The sequence below is a fragment of the Ruditapes philippinarum genome, unplaced genomic scaffold, assembly GCF_026571515.1.
Source record: "Ruditapes philippinarum isolate M1 unplaced genomic scaffold, ASM2657151v2 ctg5117_1_1_1_1, whole genome shotgun sequence".
Taxonomy (NCBI): Eukaryota; Metazoa; Mollusca; class Bivalvia; order Venerida; family Veneridae; genus Ruditapes; species Ruditapes philippinarum.
In genome coordinates, this window is record NW_026852718.1 from 1 (window position 1) to 16,008 (window position 16,008).

At 32.3% G+C, this 16,008-nt stretch overlaps 1 long non-coding RNA gene across 1 annotated transcript; it reads left to right on the top strand.

The window, feature by feature from the left end:
• Window positions 1-1,850: 1,850 nt before the first annotated feature.
• LOC132722191 (uncharacterized) lies at window positions 1,851-4,453 on the top strand. The gene is made up of 3 exons (XR_009624589.1): window positions 1,851-2,056; window positions 3,152-3,306; window positions 3,666-4,453. It is a non-coding gene; the product is annotated as an uncharacterized LOC132722191 (long non-coding RNA).
• Window positions 4,454-16,008: the final 11,555 nt, after the last annotated feature.

Below are 16,008 nucleotides of genomic sequence, written 5' to 3' on the forward strand. Positions count from 1 at the left end.
GTTACAGGTATAATTTTGTTTTGTCACAGTATATAAACAAAATCACTGTACCCTGTCTTTCAAGCTTATACAATTCAATATGTACCCTGTCTTGTACATGCGCACGTTACTTCCGATCACTGTTCCTTACTTGGTAGTCTTTATATTTTAACTTGAACCTTTCTTGCGATAACAGGAAGTACACTTGTTTCTAAATTGTTTTTTTGTTATGCTGTCAAAAAAATAAGTTGTAACTACGGTTTTCCTGTTTACACCCTAGGAAGTTGGCGAATATTTTGAGTTAAAGACTCGCAAAGCCCTTGTTCATATTTCCGTCGTGACGGTAATAATCATATAGTTATATATCCGTTATGATGACTAAGATTATCAGATTATATATGTCCGGATATGGGGAACTAGAGCTGTAGAGTAAAAAAATGACTGATGAAACTGATTGACTACCATTTAATAAAAAGTACATTTCCTTTCTACATGCGGGCATAAGCTTCGTTTGTTCAAAACAAACTGTGTGGTACATGTTTTCTTAGTGGCCATTTGATATGAATTGTTGAAGACAACACATATTTAGATATTTATTCAATGTTTCTTATGCATGTAGAGAAGTTGTAAATTACTTGAGTTTAACCAGAAAAATGTCTAGACGTTTAGCTCAATGGACAGAGGATCGGATTTGTAATTCAGCTGTTATTGGTTAGGTCGTCTTGCTAAGAGAAATGTCTCCCTCTGTGACAACATTGATATCGGACTTAAGACCGTATGGTAATTTACTTTGCATCTCACCAGTGACTTAGAAATTATGTGTGATCGGTAGTCGGTCACTTGCGAAAATAAAGGTAATTACTGGTTAGATATTCAGGAAATCCGGTTAGATAGACCGACCACTTGGATTTGACGTAAAATTTGACGTGAAATTTTCTTTAAAGCAATGAAACAACCAAATAAGTGCTGGATCGTGGAATACTGGCAACTTTACTCTCGACTATATTACAAAGAGGCTGTTTTATCCGAATCAGCGCAAGTTTATTTTTAAAATTCTTCAATGAGATCAAACAAACTTTTATCTTATTCGATCCCTCTATTTCATCACCATTTTCTAATACCTTAAAACACATAAATGTGTGTCTAATGGGGTTGATGGTCAAAGATAATATGTTCATAAATTCACAAAATTTAACACCATTAGCAACTCGTTTCAGTTCCATTTGAGTGATTAAAGAAAACATACAAAGTGAATGATAAGAAGTGGTTAAATGTGCAAATCTTATCAAAACGATCGAGTGATGCTGCTCTTAAAATGTTAAACCAAAGATATAGGCGATATATTTATACAGTTACGGTTAATCATTAGTCAGGTTTTATAAAATTGTAGCAGTTCAATTATTTTCAAAGAAAAAGTGGCATATAGAAATAAATATCGTCTTATTGTCTGTCTGTCTGTCTGTCTGTCTGTCTGTCAGTCTGTCTGTCCCTCCATCCGTCCGTCAGACTTAGTTTCCGGGCGATCGAGGGATTTTGAAATATCTTGGCACAAATGTTCACCAAAAACGACGACGTGTCGTGTGAAATAAACAGACCTCTACGTCTTAAGTCAAGGTCACACTTTGAGATTGAGATCAAAGGTCAACATTGTCTGATGGCTGATATATTTCTTGTCCGGTTCATAACGTTTTCATCCATATAATAAGGCATTTAAAAAAATAACTTGACAAAATGGATCATTAAAAGTCTTAAAATTCAGTTTCTTCAATCTTTTATTATTAATCTTTATGGTAGACAATTCACAACATCATTTTATGCCAAAGTTTTTTAACCTTACCTTGTAAGATGCAATATTTGTTTTTCAGATATTCTTACACAAGCACGATCCATGCTGCCATATGTGCGCACTAATGGACACCCACATTTCCAGGTTCAAAGCCTTCTGGATATACCGTGGCTGCTAGTCCTGGTGTTCGAGCTTTTAACCACGCAGCAAATGTCGGTTGACATGGGCCGGTTTGATACGCTTGAACGACAATCACATGTGCTGCAGATGATACTAGATACACTTGAGCAGGTACTAAGTTGTATCTTTTGTAAAATTACTTATAAAAAAGACTCGAGAAATGAATGCTTGATATATGAAAAAATAAGTAAATATACTGTTCAAATACGTACTAGGCTCTTTAGTTTGTACGTTTTGGAATGTAATATATAAGCTTAAAGAGCGTGTGCACGCGAAAACTCGAGAACTTTATTTGCATAATTACAGTTATAATAATATGTGTTCAAACCTTTTGTGGCTAAAAGAATTACGCCCCTGGCCTCTGAATTATTTATTATTTGGTGATTGAATTCCAGCAAGGAAAGATTTATTCCAGTTAAGAAAGCTTTTTAGATAACTAATGGAACCTAAATGTTTCTCTTTGTGATTATTCTATTTAATGAGGATTATTTTCAAATATAGTTCGGCTTTTATTTGTAATAACCATACTTAAAATTCTCCATTTGAAGAAAATGTTCGCTCGTAAATGTAATATTCATTTGTTTAAAGTGTATAAAGATATATACATATATCAGGGGCAAAAATAGTGTTTATATTTTACAACTGTTAAGAATGCTTCCAAAACGCTTGTATGAAATATATATGGTTGTAAATTTGTAAACGACTCTTATAAAGCGGATAAAATCCTTCTTAAATTTGCAGAAAAACATTTTGTTATTGAAATTTTATTCTGTTTACGTACAATATTCACGAGTGTTAAATAACAGAGACATTCTATGTTACAACTGATTTGAGAATCGACCATAAGATTATGTAACCAATATAATTTAACTGTTGATGAGTGTAACAAAATTAGATCATAATTTAATTAGATATGTTTTGAGTGATAAAATAGTCATGATCCGGGGCTACCGCGAACAATACTGTGTTTTTTCTATGCCTTTTAATATCTTATTGTTCTTATATTAAATTGTTCGTTCATATTAGTGTGTTGCCATGATAAAACTGTGTAATTTGTGTTTCAAAAAAACAATTTCGATAAAGAATTATTTTTATATATGTTTAAGTAAGATTAACCTCTCTGGGGTTTTTTTTAATACAGAAGAAATATATCAAATGTACATGAAATAATGACATGAAATAACATTTTTTTCATTTTGTCATTAGACACTAAGATTACCTATGACCCACATTTCCGGGATCGGTTTAGCTAGACTGGAGAGGCGACGGATGCGTTGCAAATATTCTCTGATCTCGCCTTACACCGACAAAAGAAACAGCTGAAAGGGGAGTAACTGTGAAATATTTAGACTACAATAATTGTAAGAATGGTTTCCCTTGCATCAATTTCGACTATTATTTGTATGTTTTATTTTTAACTGAAATATAATTTTCAATATTCAACGAGTTATATTTAAAGTAATAGTTTAAGATTGAAAAGCCTGTGAGTCGCAATTCGGACTTTAACGCGTGCCATTTGACTAAATTACTGTGTATACAATTGCTCTTCATTTCTTCATTTCATGTGTTTGCATTTAATATTTAAATAGAATACAGGAATGCTGGAATCATTTATCTATAACTATATCCATTTAGGCAGTAGTCTATAACATAATAATGTTAACAACTGAAAGATGTATTCTAATGTATTATTAACATTGAATGTTGTTTTATTTTTTAGAGTTAGAGTCACCTGAAGGTTCACAAGGTTGATTTTAGCAACTTTTCAGCACCTGAATTAATCGTGAATTTTCTTTATCACTACAATGTAGAGTGCAATTATTGGTGTTATATCTTCTATATGATCAACAAAAGGCAAATGGTGCATAGATGTAGTATGGTTATTTAGTAAGGATCGTTATCATAAACTCATGTCTTAACTCAAAGATGCAAATGCATCAGGAAAACCCCTGCTGTGTATGAGATTCAAACTCTTTCCCTTTTTATGTCTTAACGTATTTTGTGGGTTCGGGTCGTGCCAGGGACTTCGTACTCTTTCATGTGAGGAAGCTATTCAGCAAGCTTACAAAAGAACGGTGGTTTTACTCAGATTCCTGCTCGTCCCAAAGGAAATGCCTGAATGGGCACTTGAGGTCTTCCTCCACCAAGGTACACAACACAAAGTTCAGAACAAGATTTAAAATGAAGCTCTAGCCCTCAGGTATCCCGTGCCTATGTACGACGGCTTTACCTTCTAAAATGAAGAAATAATGGCCAAAAACTACAATTTGTTCGCAGGACAAAATAAATAAAATTATAATAAAATAAAAATAGAAGTATAAGTATTTGCTTCCATTGACTGTATCACAGTTCACAAATTTGAATTTGCTCTTTCAAAATGTAAATTGAGATTTAGTGTCACCTCTACTTGCTGTATTGTTAAATAAGTAATTTGGCACTAAGTGCTTTGTGGTGTATACTAATGGACATAAATTTATGGTCATTTCCAATTCAATCTTTGGCTTATAAATCAAGTTGTAAATGCAATTCTGAATGGAGTCGCAATTTGCTTATTAAATATGCGTAAATTTCTCCACAATAGCAAACATCATTTAAATATTAATGTATTGGAAAAACTAACATGTCGTAGGTCAAGATAAGATCAAATTTATGTTCGCAGAAATGACAAAGCTGTACTGATTTCTGTCTTACATATTGATTTTTAAGGAGGATTTTCAATTTTGAAAACAAATGAATAGTGAAAGTATTGTTTAGTGAAAGAAGAATGTACGTTAAACTGAAAAAATACTATCACAATCGAAACATATTATCATGTCATGCTACATTTTCAGTATTAGGGGCAGATATCTAGCGAACGAGGTTTACCCTAAATCCAACTCTTTCCGCTTTAAAAGATGTTTCTGTCATAGAATTCTGAGCTTATGCAAAGATTCATTAAATTCGTATCACATTCGAAACACTTTTGATAAAACTACTTTTTACATTTACAAAACACAATACCTTAAAAATACATGCTCATTTCATTTTTAAGTGTAAACAGGATATCGACAGTCGTATGGCAAAATATTAGTCGATTTCGTTTGTGTAAGATTTCTGAGGATAATCATAAAATAATTACTTTACATGAAACGGTACAACGTGGCATTGACTCAGTGAAAATGCTTTACTGTGTCATACTTCGTAAATTTACATAAGGCAACATTCCCATTTGGCGAAATTTTAGTAGAACTGTGGTGAAAGAAAACTCCTATTTTGAAGTTAGTTTCTCAAAATAGACATAAAAAAACAGAAAACTGAAAACAACGTTTTTATTGGAAAGTTATGTCAAGCTCTGAGAGTCCATTGATTATATTTTATAAGGTGTGAAATGCATAATAAAATCATGTATCTGATTGTTTAACATGCAACGGTTCAAGACCGAAATACAATGCATATACACATAAAAAGTTAACGGTCAAATAGGTCGACTAGAACATTTTGATGTTTACAAAAATAACCTTTCAATAGTTAAGCACATTTATGAAACTGTAATAAAGGCAACACTATTGTTTACAGTTACATATGCTACAGATACCGGAATACGTTTATTTTCGGTTAGATTTTCTTATTTTGAGACAGTTTTGTTTAGGTCAGAAGCTCGCTCCTACGGAGATATTGGCAAACAAAGAATGAACAGAACATTTTATTCTTGATTTTAATTTCAAATGTGTCCAGACGATATTGTTATTGTGTTGTAAATGATACTAATTTGACCATCTGTTCAGAAAGACCTTAAGTAATGTGTCTTATTTCAATGCCCGACATATAACAACAAATACAAAATGCAATGCAAAGATCAACGCAAAGCCATGATTTATGATATGTAAAAGTTCACAAAAATGATGTTTCAACTATCAAATTTTTTTAAATATACGGTAGAAATGAGTGTTCTTCTTTTTTTGGTGACAATAATATAAAACGCAGTTCGTCATTATTTTAACTTAGAATGTAAGGCGGGTTTTTCTTAGATCCTTCGATAGTGTCTCATTCTTGCTTTTTGTTCGTAACGATGGAGCTTAAATAACTTTTCTTTGAGAAGTGTTTGCGTAACCATTTTGCGTGAAATAAAGTGTTTGTTTTTTATGAATTGGAACATACTGAAGTGTCAAAATGTCATGTACAGTGTAGTCTAAGCTAAATAAGGGTTCATTCGCTCTATATACATGCACATGTTGAAATATTACCGATTTCTCAAAGTCTATCCAATAAATTCCACCGTTGGCACCTTGTGATCAACCAATATAATTAACAATTTGTGTTATTAATTTCCTATAAACCGATATTAAATACCTATTGTACTCGCGTGCATAGCATAGCTCAGACTCATACATAGCGTCGTAGTTTCATTTTTAACTGGAAAACACAACTCTGCGACTTTGGATGAAATCATACAGTTAATAAATCTAATAAAGCATTGTTCGTTTTCAATACAATTTTATCTGATTATATGAACTTTAAAGTACTAGTAATTTATTACAGTGGTGAAAAGATTTATAAAGTCATGAAGGCATTCGAGGAGATTCCTGATATTTGTTTTATATCAACAAAGGTTTTATTTGTTTACATGTTATCCAAAAATCCTCACTTATCTTTATAAATTGAAGTGCATGAAAACGTTCATATTTTATCAAATTGCAACTCGTAAATGTGTCAAATAAGGTTAGTTTCTTTCATGTTAAGTTACTTTTGCCAGTATAACTATCTCGTTGTTGTTGTTAATGGTTCAAGATACGGAAACACCTCTGGCCAGAGATTTCCTTCGTACTGCCGTAATCTCAATCTCTAAAAAAATTATGCTTGCTTACCATAAATTCATGATAAATATTTTGACATGTTATATTTTCTTTATATAAACGGTTGTTTGCAATTTAACCATCGTCTAGCTGCTCGGATTATATTTCCAAACAACCGTTTTTATAGGACCATATAACCTGTCAAAAAATCTTTATAATGAATAGTATACATGCCTATGAACAACTGACGTAATGAAATTAAAGTGCGACTGAAAAATATGTTATTGTCCATATTTAATCGCAAGAAAGAATGAAATTCGAAGCAAAACCTTCATAAATTCTGAAAATGTAAGCGTTAACACCCACTACTTACTATCTAACAATATACAATGGTAGTAGGTTAAAAAATCTGAACTAAAAACGTTATCATATTTGAATAAACTATTCTTCAGATCAAATTATCATTTAGTTGCCAAGATTTAAGCATGTTCAGAAGTTGTCAATATTCTCAACGAACACATCGAATTTGTGAAAATGATCTGTAATTTAAAATTTACTGAATAAGCTAAAAAGCTTAAACAGTCTAGCGTAAAGGTAATATAGAAATGACCAATTATGTTTAAAAAATACAACAATCATGTATGTTACACGTATTTATTTTAAACGATATACGAAACACAATATATAATATTATGTATCAGTTTAATCCTTATGACACTATACGAGGCTTGTTTGGAAAGTTTGTTTAATTTCTTTATTAAATGCACAATACTCACGAGAATAATTCATTTTAGTTGTCATTTTTGGTACGTATTTCCATTCTAAAATGCGCTAAAATGATGTCATTTTAACGGAGTTCATTAATAAAATGTGCTAAAACGCCATTCAAAATCACATGACTCATCTGACATCCCAATGTCAGTTTTACGGAAATATCCGACATGTATTTGCGGTTCAAATTGGAATGTCCGTCTATCGGATATCCGCCCATTGGTGGCAACTCGGTAAGCCTCGTTACTGCCCAATAGGCAGGTAACTTCGCGAAGGATATTTGAATCCGAACTGCAAGTTTTTTTATTATCATGACTACTTTTTAGTTACAAGGCTATAGCCTACACCACTGTTACCTACAGACAATTGTTCCCTACTTACAGGATAATACTGCGTACATGACTATTTCCTAGCGTAAGGGCAACTAGCAGTATGGAGTATGTTGAAAACAGTTGAGTATTAAGCAATTTCAAATACTGGAGAATAAATCTTCTGTTTATATCATTTTATTCCAGTAAATTCTAGGCAACCTTTTTTCATTGGTCACACGAATTGAAAATACAAAATTTGTAAATTGCTTACCGCAATGTCATATTCGTAATGATAAGACAAAAAGGCACCATTGCAAAGCCCAAATTTTTCAATTCCTTTGTCTTTCATAACATGCAGCTGGGTAAGGGGGCCTGGCGTGAACCTTAGCCTTCTGATATGAGAATAGAAGAAAATAAAATAAATGTCATTCAATGTTGTATAACATCTTTATTAGACCTAAAATGTTTTACAAGACTTACTTGGAAATGAGATTAAATTCTTAAAAAAGGATCACATTAATCAGTTATGATTTATCATATACGGTATATCACATAAGGATTGTAGAAACAGTTCAAAATTATCTCACAGTCAATTGTATTATGAAATTATCACATACACTTTGTTACACTTTCTTAAAACATGTAATGTTCAACTACAAAGGGAATATTGTAACGTTTTTATCAATAGTTGAAGGTCCCCTTTCTCAGACATTCGTATTAGAATTCATTTTTTCACAAAATTACGTAACAAGAAACTGTAAAAATGAATAATGCTCCCTTAGTTGGTTAATTTCACAAAATATTAGCTGTCAATGACAGTTCCATTGCAAACAAACTCTAAAGAACATGTTTATCTGTATGTAGCTAAAAAGTCATGATTCAAGTTGTCAACTGCCCCTCAATTACTACTTGGTTTTGATTTATATAGATATATTTTGTAACTATGTTGGCAGTTTGTATTCTCTGGTTCAAATCCCTGTCAAAATAAATTGTTTTTCTCCTCAAGTAATACCCAGGGTATGGATATATTTTAAAAGGCGTATATAAATGACACTAAAACGTTTGTCAAGCACAATTCCATATGTATCAAATTCAAACGTTTATAGTTAAAACTATAGTCGGTAAAAGTGTTTGATATCCTGCCTACATGCTATGTACCTTTGAATGTTTATGTACATGCTATGTTTTTGAAAGTACACATAGGCATTGATATAAGGTATAAGAGCGGATGTGTCTTTGTTGTTTTTTCAAAAACGGAGTCTACTTAACTTGATGGATTCTTTCATGTGAATAAGCTATCCAGCTAGCTTACGAAACGTCGGTGGTTCGACTCGGGTGCATTAATAATGTCTAGCAAAATCTTACGCAAAATATGTTCTCTTAATCTAAATGAAATTCTTGTTATAATGTTATTATGACACAAAGCCTACAAAAATAACCCTGTCAAGTAAATAGTCATCTTTTTTAGATAAAGCAACATAAACATATTGTTTTGATTTTATTTGTTATTTGGTCATTCATTTAAAGGATATAAATATCACAAATACAATTCTAATATGATAACATGTGCAATGAGAGCATCTTTATGCTAAAATTATCAAATTCACTGAATCATCAGTTAATGTAATTAGACCAGGAATAAAATAATTTTTATATCAACTCTGATTTATTAGATTATGTTGATTGTGGGATAAACATCATCATGTATGAAATAATTAAAGATTTAACAAAACAGTTCTTAAAAGTGAATCATTAATTACATCACATCTAGGTCTTGACACATCGTCTTGACTTTACGATAAGCTCTAGACAAAAACATAAAACATGACAAATTACAAAGTACAACAAGCAATGTTTCTGAAAGATACAGATGTCCCCGCTATATATGTTAAGACACCGTATAGTAGTATGAATAAAGGTGTTATAACAAGACAAAGTAAAGTATTGTCAAAATAAAGCACTCATTATCAAAATAGCTAACAAGGAATCATTATGATTACCACTTTTGCCAGGTGACTATCATCTCTCGTATACGGTGGCACAAAGGTGACATGTGTGTGTCTACGTACGAGATACTATGTCGTGGCCACGAGATACTATGTCGTGGCAACGAGTTACTAAGTCGTGGCCACGAGATAGCTAAGTCGTGACCACGAGATACTATGTCGTGGCGACGAGTTACTAAGTCGTGGCCAGGAGATAGCTAAGTCGTGGCCACGAGATACTATGTCATGGCCACGAGATACTATGTCGTGGCCACGAGTTGCTAAGTCGTGGCGACGAGATACTATGTCGTGGCCACGAGTTACTATGTCGTGGCCACGAGTTACTAAGTCGTGGCCACGAGATAGCTAAGTCGTGGCCACGAGATAATTAACCAATCAGAATACACTATATATATATATTATGAATTTTTTCAAACTTCATAACTTACTTTTACATGCAACATTTAGCTTTTAAAATACTGAATACTGGTCTTTAGGATCATATTTGAATGTCACCTTCCAAGGCCCATCAGATATTAATTTGACTATAGCTCTTTGTTGGGACAATTTTGTGATCGAATTGCTCAGTTTGTACGTACTACAGCCTGTTAACCTTGTTTATACGATAACATGAGAAGGAATGAGTCCTGGTTTATTTTATTTGGAAGGGACATTGCCCTAAATCCTTGTCTGATAAATAATTTAGAAGGGATAAGCCATGGTTTATATAACCCAGGAAGATCATTGCACCTGATCAGTAGATGACATTTTATATGTCATTGGGTCAAAAATCAGGGTCATAGTGACGCTGACAGTAAAATTATTGACCAGTCAATAAGTTGTATAAATGGCACTTTTACAGGCCGGTGAAGTAGGAACATCCTTGTACTATAGCACATGTTTAGTTAATTAGGGAAATTCATATAAATGGTGAAATCTGATTGGTTATTTATCTCGTGGCCACGACTTAGCTATCTCGTGGCCACGACTTAGTAACTCATGGCCACGACATAGTATATCGTGGCCACGACTTAGCTATCTCGTGGCCATGACTTAGTCTCGTGGCCATGACTTAGTAACTCGTGGCCACGACTTAAAATCTCGTGGCCACGACATAGTAACTCGTGGCCACGAGATAGAAAATTGACAACATAGGTCAGATTTATACGTTAAAGGACACCTGTATGCAAAATTTAAACAAACTTAACCGTGCGGAAATCAAGTTTTGGACACTTTTCTGAACAGAAGCTGGGATGTTCTAATGGCCCTTTTTCAGAAATAAAGAACTTTTAAATATTCTACAATATCAACCTTATGAAAATTAATTTACCGTAGTTTTAAGTGAGAAACAAATAACAATTCAGCAAACCATCCACGTAAGCAAAATGATTGTTTCCACTCAAAATTTATGAAATATGTATAAAAAAGGTTACCCTTCCCCATCCATTTTTTAGACGTGTTTGACCATTTTCCTACTTAAAGAGCCTAATTTATAAAATCCATAAAATTTACCAAAATGAGTGCTTGATTTGATTTTATTACACATTGCACATACCATGTACCATATTTTGTTATTAAATTTATTATTATTAAGCCAATAATTATCCAATATTAATTAAATTATTAAAATAAAACACCTTTTCTTCCCAAAGGAGATATGGGAGATACATAAATAATGTTAAAAGAAAAGAAAAGAAAGAAAGAAAGAAAGAAAGAAAGAAAGAAAGAAAGAAAGAAAGAAAGAAAGAAAGAAAGAAAAAAGAAAGAAAAAGTTGACCCTTCTGGGGTTTGAATCCACGGCCTTTAGTTTCAATGTCCTAGCCTTCAACGCTGAGGTAATGCAAGGATGGTCATACCTTAATGACAAGTGTTGATTTATTCGACAAACAAAATGATGAAAAAATCAGCTAAATGGCAACAAATATAATGGGGGTCAGTATACGTTTCCGTATATAACAGATACCTTATTTAGATTTATACATTGTACATCATCTATAATAATATTTACACACGTCAAAATAACTGTAATAGCGATCATGATATTTATTCACAATTCATAATTAACAAATAAATTAATTGACAAATGTTTATGATACGTAAATAAAACATACAGACATATGAAAAGTTGAACCCTTTTTCTACTTTCAATTTTTCACTTAACCTGTTAGTTTAGTATAGTTTTCAAAACAATAAAATACATTTACTTTAAACTTTGAATACTTTTTCACCATGATATATACCTCATGACATTTTTGTTAGCTGCGTGTGGCAGACAACCAATATTTATGTCATTTCAGGATTTATTTTCTTCAATTATTTTTTTTGTATTTCCCTTACTTTTTATAGGACAAAGAGCTGAGCCCGCTCCTTTAAGTGAAACAACAATTAATCGGATATTTTATGGAAATAAATCAATATTTTTAACGTTAAGTGAAATGTTGTAAAGTGAAAAAGAATGGATTTCTTATAGTAAAAGCAGGTGCTTTGTTTGTTTGGTTTTTTACGACGCGTCAACATATAACTGGCTATATCGTGCCGAATGCTATAATAGGCTTACAATGTTATGTAAAACTTTGTAAATGACAATAAAAATGAGCCAATTAGTTCCTAGAATACAAGTTTATCTCTTTCAAATAATCAATGATGTTTTTGATGGAATTCTATTAAAGAGTTCTTTGAGAGAATTTACACATTGAAATTTATTACGGGCCTGTGAAAAATCATAACATTCATGAAGAAAATGCTTGACAGTAAAATTTTCATTACAAGCTACACAGAAAGGGGCATTGTCATTCGTGATGAGATAAGAGTGGGTAATTTTAGTGTGTCCAATTCGGTATCGAGGATGAACTGTTTGATCATGGCAGTTTAACGGAGATAGAGATGGTTACACATCAAGCGATGGGTTTATATCGTGAAGTTTATTAAAAAAGGCATTGTCCCAATTTGCTTTCCATTTAGATGATACAAGTTTATTTATAGCCGGTCTAAATTGGCAAGCAGGTAACAATAAGTCAGTTTTTTGAAAATTTAATGATTGTTTAGCTAAAGCATCTACTTTTTCATTTCCTCGTATACCTACATGACTTGGAATGCAATATAGTTTAACAGATTTTGTTTTAAGTATATCATGATTTCGAAAAAGAAGTTTCCTTTATCATGATATTGTCGGATTTTTTTATTTTTAATGAATATTAAAACATAAGGCGAGTCAGAAAATATCACAAATTTATCATGGGTATGCTGTACTATGTATGACAATGCGAAATCTATAGCTTTTGCTTAAGCAGTAAAAATTGATGCATTATCTGGTAACCTCATACTAGAAGTAAAATATTTTCAAACACAGCCGCATCTACTTTGCAACCTTCTTTTGAACCGTCCGTATAAATATGTATAAAATCTTCATGTTCTTCCTTAATTGCTAGAAACTTCTCTTGGAAATGTTCAGGTGAATTTGGTGACTTTTTTATATTTGAAAGGTTAATATTTATTTTCGGGGAATTATAAGTCCAAGGTGGAACATCCTCATCGTCATTTTGAAGGATACTGTCTGGATTAATTTTAAGTTTATCTAAATCATCTTTTAAACGAAGGCCTAGTGGTTTAATTTCCTTTGGTTTGTTAACAAATTTGTCAGTATAAATTGGTTCGAAAATAATATTTTAGCTGGATTTTTGCTGTTGGTATAGATGAAATTCTAGTTGCATATTGAAGTGATAGCTTTTTTCGACGAAGATGAAGCGATGGTTCCCCAGCTTCCGCATATAGACTTTCTACAGGTGAGGTGCGAAAAGAACCTAAAGCTAAACATAAACCCTGGTGATGTATGGTATCTAGCATTTGAAGATATTAGATTTTCTTGCAGACCCATATACCACAGAACCATAATCTAATTTTGATCGGTTAAGACTTCTGTATAATTTCAGTGATATGGAAGAATTTGATCCCCAATCTGTACTTGATAAAACCTTTAGTAAATTTAAAGCTTTTAGGCATTTAGTTTTCAAATGTTTAATATGTGGTATAAAAGAAAGTTTTTTATCAAATATAATTCCTAAAAACTTAGCTTCATCAACTACTGGAATTTTAGAACCAGATATGTAAAGTTCAGGGTCATTATGGTGTTTCCGCAATCAACAAAAATGAACACATTGAGTTTTTGACTTTGAAAATTTAAAACCATTTTCTATTGCCCACTTTTGAATTGTATCTCAATTTTGCTGAAATTGCCTTTCAATTGTTCTCATACTTTTCGATCGATAGGAGATAAGAAAATCGTCTACATATAGAGAACAATCTATACCTGGTGTGAGAGCGCTAGCAATTTTGTTTATTTTAAGGCCAAAAAGTGTAACAGAAAGTATTCTTCCTTGAGGAACACCTTGTTCTTGTTGGTGGTCCTCAGAAAACCAAGCCTTACTTTAAAGTGCCTATCGTTTAGAAATCCAGAAATGAAAAGAGGAAGTCTGCCTTTAAGTCCAGCATCCTTTAGATCTTTTAGGATACCATATTTCCAAGTAGTATCGTAAGCCTTCTCAATATCAAAGAAAATTGATATCAGGTGTTTTTTATTTACAAAAGCTTCTCTAATAAAAGTTTCAAGTCGTACAAGATGATCGTTTGTACTTCGCTGTTTACGAAAACCTGACTGAAAATTAGTGATAATTCCATTATTTTCTAACCAAACTAACCGATTATTTCTCATTCTCTCGAATGTTTTGCAGAGGAAACTTGTTAGTGAAATTGAACGATAATTTGTAGGGTCAGTTGAATCGTTTCCAGGTTTAGGGATAGGAATAACCAACGCATTTTTCCAAGTGTTTGGAAATTTACCAGATACCCAAATTTTGTTGAAAATTTTAAGGAGCAAGTCAAGAGATTTGGGTGGTAAATGTTTAAGAAACTGGTAGTAAATTTCGTCCGGGTCTGCAGCACTATCTTTTGCAGTTTTGATTGAATAAATTAAGTCATCAATAGAGAAAAGGTAATTATAGTCTTCATCGTTTGTTGAAGTAAAATTAATATGCTCTTTCTCAGCTTTACATTTATGTTGTTAAAATTCATTTGAATAATTGTTTGAAGAAGAGTTCTTTTCAAAAGTTTTAGCCAAAGTTTCTGCAATATCCGTTTTTGTTTTGGCATATTGGCCATCACCAGTTTTTAAGTGAACAGTTGGGTGCAGATAATCATGAAGAAATATTGCTTAATTATGTATATTACCTTTACCCTTAATATTTGTCAAAACCCGTTAAAAGTATTTTAAACTTGAAATAATTTTGACTGTCAGAGGCAGGCCGGTCTGCTAAGTACTTTAGCAGCTTTCCTTCTAGTAATAATCATAGGGACCCGGCACAGTGTTGGGATAGTGTAAAAAAGTAATTTTAGAAAAAAATATGTAGTTTATATGTAATATATAGACAAGGGGTTGAACTCGCCAAATTGGCAGAATGCCACTAGTCCAGTATAAGTCCAAATTGCAAAGTAATTTTTACATAAATCATATTCAGTTATATATCAATTTGCAGCTAAATGACAACACTAGACGTTGACAATAGCATTATTGTTCCCACTTAAACCGTTTTTGAACAACAAATCAATATTTCGGATGGAACATCGTATTTTTGCTAGGTCGACAACAACCGTGCAACCTGTCAACATTCGATTTTCTACGTGTAAAAACGCAATTCTAAACCATGTCATTGTGATGTCATATAGCTGCAAATTGATATATAACTTAATATGTCCCTCGTGATAAGATATTGTTAAGGTTTTCGTTCAGTGAACGTTGTTCTGTCTTGTTGATATTTAGGACTCAGCAAGGCATTCGTGAATAAAATGTGACTGGTTATCAAGTGTATCACGTCATTGCCTTATGCTCGATGATGATGCAAATAAACATCGTTGCCCATACCACTGACCTTATGAAGAAAACCTCGCTCATATTTGTTTTAAAATATAACACAAAAAAGACCTAAAATGTTTATTCCACTACACAAAATACATTGAAAGCAAAAATGCTATAGGTGGTTTTGCCATATTTCAAAGTAGTAATTAAAAAAATTGAAATCATACATATCCTGAAAAACTAAGATTTTCGTAGATTCTAATAAAAGTGCAATCAAATAAAAGCAACGTTTACGGACAACGTACTAATGAAAAATTGAAGACAACTTATAATCACATAATAATAATAATAAAAATAGTAATAATAATAATAAAAA